The following is a 6,000-nucleotide window of genomic DNA, read 5'->3' as shown; positions in this document are numbered from 1 at the left end:
GTGGTTGAGCCACGACACTTCGATGTGCGCGCGCACGTTCAACTCAACCAGAAACGCGTGTTGTTTATGTTTGGCTTTAAACAGGTGACTCATGTGCCTTTAACTCGGTCGTGGTTTATCAGTGTCACCGTTCAAAATTCGCTACAGCTGTCAAGGCTGTAATTAGGTCAGCACCTAAGTGGTTCAAATGCGATCGGAGAGAATGTAATGTGCAATATTAAAACAACATAGAAATGTTTCAGCAGAATCATCTATAGGTAAATGGTGATGTGAATGAGTGTTCGAGCGAAGCACCATACAGTAGCATCTGGATCGGATTTCGATCCATCCCGCTTCGAGCTACATTCTGTTACAAATTGCTACCAGTGCGTTCATCGAGAGCAATTAAGTGCGTTCTTGAACAGAGCTGGTTTTAGAAAATGTAGAAAAAGGGAGAAGAGTTTGTTTGAGAGTGCAAGAAGTGCGGTGTGTTCATGAAGATAGCAGCAATTATGAGTTTCCTGGATCGAGCTTATAATTAAGGATCCTGTACAGTAGCAGTGAAAGAAAAGTTCTCAATTTAATTAGTGTTCATCAGTGAAATAGCGGAGTGTGAGGCACGGTCTTAGTGCGGGATTCTTAAAGTTAATCCAATCAGGGTGCCCGACCGCCAAGGACAGCTCACAGCGTTGGAATTCTTTTCATGAGAGGATATTGTTGTGGGTGGAGCGCCAGGCAACGAGAGAAGTTCATTCGAGCTCCAGCTTCTCTCCCATAAAAGGTAAGTTGATTTTCTGCCCTTTTCCTGCGGAATGCATACCTACCTACCAACGGTTGTTGCCTGTGTGAGTTTCTATGTGCACTGCATTTCAAGCAGGTTATTTGCATTCCGCTCACTTTTATTCGATGTTTTGCTCGGGCTGCGATCCGTTTCTGCAACACTGCTGTGGTGCCACTGCCGGTGCTACTGGTGAATGACTGGGTGACGGGGAACACCTTGCGGCAGGTTGCTAACCGTCAACCGATGTGTTTTACTCTATGGGAATCTAGCTTCTTCGTGGAATAACCATACCGAATGATTCATTGGAGATTTCAGACACGCTTGTGTTTTGATTAATTTTCTAGGTTTTGATGTACATTTGATTCAAATTTAATTATATTTCAGCAAATGAAATCGAAATCTGCAGAAAATTTGTCTTTTGTATTTCTTTAGTATTCTTTGTTTATCTTGTGACCCGTCTCGATGTGTCACATCGTCGCCCACTGGTCACCATAGTCGGTCGAACTCCAGACGAATTTAGAACCACACTACCGTTCATACTGGTGACATCGCTCTGATGAGATAACGACACCCTACCCCCAAGCTCTTCACCTTTTCCTATCCTTCGACAATGTACCCCTCTAACCTCGGGTAAGTCGCGAGTATTCGGTCCAACTCCTACTAGAAGAGTTAAGTGAATTTTGTTACAAACAAAGAACAATGAATTATTGGCTCCGTAAAGCTAACGCGTTTGCACCTTACAAATAAATGAACTAGATAAAAAAAAAAGGCCAAGAACATTATCGGGAAGGGGAGAATTCTCCCTATCCGATGGAGTTGCTGGTTTGCGTTGGCGTACTTCGGTTTACGCGAAAAGGGCATTACAAGTTTTGTTCACAAAAGGTGATAAACCCTTATAAAATTTTACGCGAGAAATAATGAAATTTTCATATAGAGCTGTCAAGAAGATTTAATATATGATTGAAACTTGAACTCAAAACCATACAGAATCAAATTATATAATACACCAGCAGTTTTATAATACTTCACTGGAAATACATTTATGTTTATGACTAATAAGACTCGGTTGTGTGTCATGGTAATCACATTTAAAAAGATTATTTACATCAATGAAATCTCTAAGCATGCTTGGCATACACAGTTTTGGTCACGAATTGCTCGTTTGTAATAACTTTGCCCACAGTTGACAAAACATAGTTCTGATTGAAGCAGTAGATAGAATAAAGTTTAAACTTGTAATAAGTACGTTCGAAAAAGTAGATTTTAATTTTAGTAATAAACTGAATTTGTTTTTTCGTTGTGAAAATCAAGTGAGAAATGCTCACTGCACATCTTGGACTTAAAGTGTAAAAATTCATTGGTGTTGATTCAAATGTTAAGATTAACCTTCTCTTTGCATATCTGTAGTAAGCTATGATCCTAATCTATCAATTACTTTAAAGAAAAACAAATTTCAGCAACTTAGTGTTAAGTTATTGACAAATGAGCAGTTGGTGTGTACAACTGTGCATGCCAAGCATGTCTCTAAGGCAGTTATAATATTTGTTTTCTGATTAAAATCATTGATGTTTAATTTTATTTTTTAAGTATCGACGTATGACAAGACCTCAAATTGTATTTTATTTGTATTAAAGCCACTTTAACACATTTTAGATCATTCAATGCACAGTTGCGGTTAGTGCAAAGACTTTTTATTTTAAAGATAAATTAGAAAATAAAAGGTGGCAAAATAGGTAGCACACGAAATTCACACGATTCTAATTATCGACCCTGGCGATTCACTATACATCAGACTCAGAGGCCGAAACGTTACCGGAATACATATTCCGAGGCTGAGATTGCGGCTTCGGTTGATAAAATTCGGCGCAAGGAGATGAGCTTGCTTGAGGCATCCAAACATTACGGAATCCCACGATCGACAATTCGATCGCGGCTTGCGAAGAAAACTCAAACAGTGTTCCGTCCAGGTCCAACTACAGTTTTGACCCAAGAGGAAGAACTCGAGCTTGAAGAATGGATCTTTGTTATGCAGAACCGGGGTTTTCCCGTAACGAAACAGAGGCTGCTGGACATTGTGAAAAAATACTTGAATACCAACTCCAGAGCAAAAAAATAACCAAAAATCTCTCCAGACAAAATGAATTATTTTTAGCTTCTTCATGAGATTATCACTAATTTATTATTTGTTATTTTAGGTCGAACATGGATGCAACTGTTCTTAAAACGGCATCAAAAAATTTCTTTGAGGACTCCGGAATTCGTAACAAAAGCTAGTGCCGCTGTATCTCCATCTGATATACATTCATGATTCGATAAGGTTGAAGCTTTTTTGACTGCGAAAGGACTTACGGAAATACTTCAAGATCTGCAGCGCATCATAAATGGAGATGAAACTTCATTTCAATTAAACCCTAAAACAAAACCGTTCTCGCTTTACATGGGAGTCGCAATGTTTACGATGTTGAGCGATGCTCCAGTAAACTCAAGATAACGACAATGTTTTCGTTCTTCGCTTCTGGGGAAACCATTCCTCCCAGTATCGTTTACCCCTATAAAACAATATCAAAATCTGTGGTCGATTCAGTTCCCCCAAATGAGGCATCGCCAAGTCTAATAGCGGGTGGATGACTGCTAATATGTCTTTCGTGACTACATTCGAAATGTCTTGGATCCCCATCTGGTTAAACAGGTGAAAAAAACTGCCATTTTCATCATTGACGGCCACAGTAGCCATATAAATGTAGAGACTTCACAAATGTGTCGAGAGCTGAATATCATTTTGATTGCGTTGTATCCTAATGTTACCAGGATAATGCAGCCGGCAGATGTCGCTGCAATTGAACCAGGGAAAAATTGTTGACCAAATGCTGTACAACGGCTTCGCGATGGAAACTCTGAAAGTTCTGTGAATGCACACAATTTTGCCACAATATTTCAAGATTGGCTACGGAATTCTCTTACTATGAATTTCAGAACGGATTCAAAGTATCTGGACTTTATCCGTGGAATCGAAATGCAATTGATTCATCCAAGTACTTAAAAAAGACTGCACTTTCATGATGAGTCTTCAGAACCGCCGTCTGATCCTAGGCAACGTGAGTTGACTCCGGAACCTACAGAGATGTCTCGTCAGTTACAACAAGCGAAAAGAACACTCGAAGAATGCGCCGTAGCTATTGGTGGGGCAAGAATGGAAAAGTACAGAGCAGATTTTGTTTGTCTGGACAACGACGAAGATACGGCATTGTATATTGCCGTTTCAGGAAAAATAATTCGACGCAACTGATAACCACAGCATGCTATTAAAGCTGATAATCTGACGCCAAATGCTAATTTTTCTCTGAATTGGCAATAGAATATTTTCAGTCCTAGAGCAAAACTACCCGGACAAAATGAAAACAGATAGAGAGAGCGTCGAAGGCAATAGACAACTATGTGACTTTGATTATGTTGAGGTAGTTGAAGCTCCTCCTGGCGAGAAAGACACACCGGAAGAGTCAGGAACACCACAAACTAGTCTTGACCAAACACCAATGTTGACTCCTGTTGCTGCAGTTCCAGGACCTTCCAGAACACCATTGAAACATTTTCGCAATACACCGCCATCTAAAAAAAAAGGTCTTCTAAGCGAGAATATAAATCAAAACGCTATAACGTGTTGACTTCCGATGAATTTGTTCAAGAATTCACGCAAAAGGAAGAAGAAAAAGGTGAACTGAGGAATATAAGGAGAACAGGAAACTCATTCGAATGCAGAAAAATGATTACCTCTCACCCCAGCAGGCCTGGGTTCAATCCCAGTCGGCGCCGCCGGGATATTCTGAGGCATAACATCTCTGATCACGCCTTCATTCGGAAGTAAAGCCGTTGGTCCCCGGTTCATGAGTTGATGGGTCGATAGGTAGGGTCCAGGTGTGGGAGCTGCCTTCCTGGCACGTCGGTAGCATTGGTGCTCAGCACGGAAAACAAGATCGACGGAAAAAAAAACCAAAGAAAACAAAAAAAAGAATGCAGAAAAAAATTAAGCATAAGCGGAAAGGAAAAAGAAGCCAGAAGAAAAAGTCTTGAAGCAAAATCTGACTTTATCCACGCAGAAAGAAAGCTTCATTGATTCAGATCTACTCACTCAATGGCTGTATTGATGATCTATACTTCAACTAATGCAACTAGCAATATGTTTCTTATTTTTTTTTTGTCATTTAAATTGAAATAAACGTTACTTTGGTTTATTACCTATTTTTGTTCATTATTTTCGTGGCTAAGTAGTTAAACGATGAAACATTAGACTAGGATAATGCATGGATCGTGATTTCCTGATTGAGGCGAAAATTAGATCTCAAGGGTGGCGAAAATTGAAACAAATATTTGTTTCAAAAAAGTACTCAAACAGCCAAATAGTGACAATTTGTTTAATTTGAAAAGGAAGTCCAGCTCTCGATATTATGTTATTTCATTCGTTATTGTTTTGCCAAATTATCTCTTATTACGTGTTTTCATTGCAAAAATACTTTTAGTATGGCGAAATATAGAACATCTACCCTACTATGTTGGGTGAACATGTCTGAAACGTAATTACGATTAAAAAGGGAACTAATTTTCTTATATCAAAAATTGAATCCTAATTTAAGGATCTTTGAAATAACCGCCTAATTGAAATGACATCTGAGACAATGTTGTAGAGAAAAATTAAGCCTTTCTAGGAAAAATATACACGGTTAAATATTTTAGTAATTATGAGTAAACAAATTCAAAAATTTGATTTATTGATATTTATGCTTTTAACATATTTTCTGCTTTTATACGCAATATATCTATTTCGTTAAACCTAAATAATGCTTCTAGAAAGACTTTATTCTTCACTTCATCTTTTTCTCTGACGTCATTTCGATTAGAAGTGACTTTTTCGTGTTATGATTAATTGATAAATTACGAATACGCCATTTTGAAATAAACTCAAGATTCAACATGGCCGAGCTTGAGCACAGTTTGTCCATAACAAACAATTATGCAACGTTTAATGTAAATCGGAGCAGGTCAAGTCTGATCGATTCGTCATTTTGCGGGGAGCTGATCAATGTCCCAGTATTTAAAAATACTATTTCACTTCAATATCCCCATAAGTCGCTGTCTTAAATCATTTCCTCACAGATACATTATAATTACACCAACTCCGAAAAGGCAGGAAGCGCAGTTGAAAACCCTTCTCAATTTCTAAAGCCCAGCTTATTTACAATTTTTCT

The 6,000-nt window shown here is 38.5% G+C and overlaps 1 protein-coding gene across 3 annotated transcripts in view; it reads left to right on the top strand.

Moving 5' to 3' along the window:
* LOC135702051 (probable serine/threonine-protein kinase DDB_G0282963) overlaps positions 1–6,000 on the top strand; it is a 244,593-nt gene continuing 238,593 nt past the window's right edge. For all 3 annotated transcript variants that reach the window (XM_065223029.1, XM_065223028.1, XM_065223027.1), the window contains exon 1: positions 1–760. The gene's annotated coding sequence lies outside the window, so the exon portion shown is untranslated. The remainder of the gene's footprint in view (positions 761–6,000) is intronic.

The sequence above is a fragment of the Ochlerotatus camptorhynchus genome, unplaced genomic scaffold, assembly GCF_037179485.1.
Source record: "Ochlerotatus camptorhynchus isolate MF236.1 unplaced genomic scaffold, CSIRO-AGI_Acam_v1.1 ptg000183l, whole genome shotgun sequence".
Taxonomy (NCBI): Eukaryota; Metazoa; Arthropoda; class Insecta; order Diptera; family Culicidae; genus Ochlerotatus; species Ochlerotatus camptorhynchus.
Note: the sequence above shows the minus strand (reverse complement) of the source record. Positions and strands in the feature narration are given on the sequence as shown.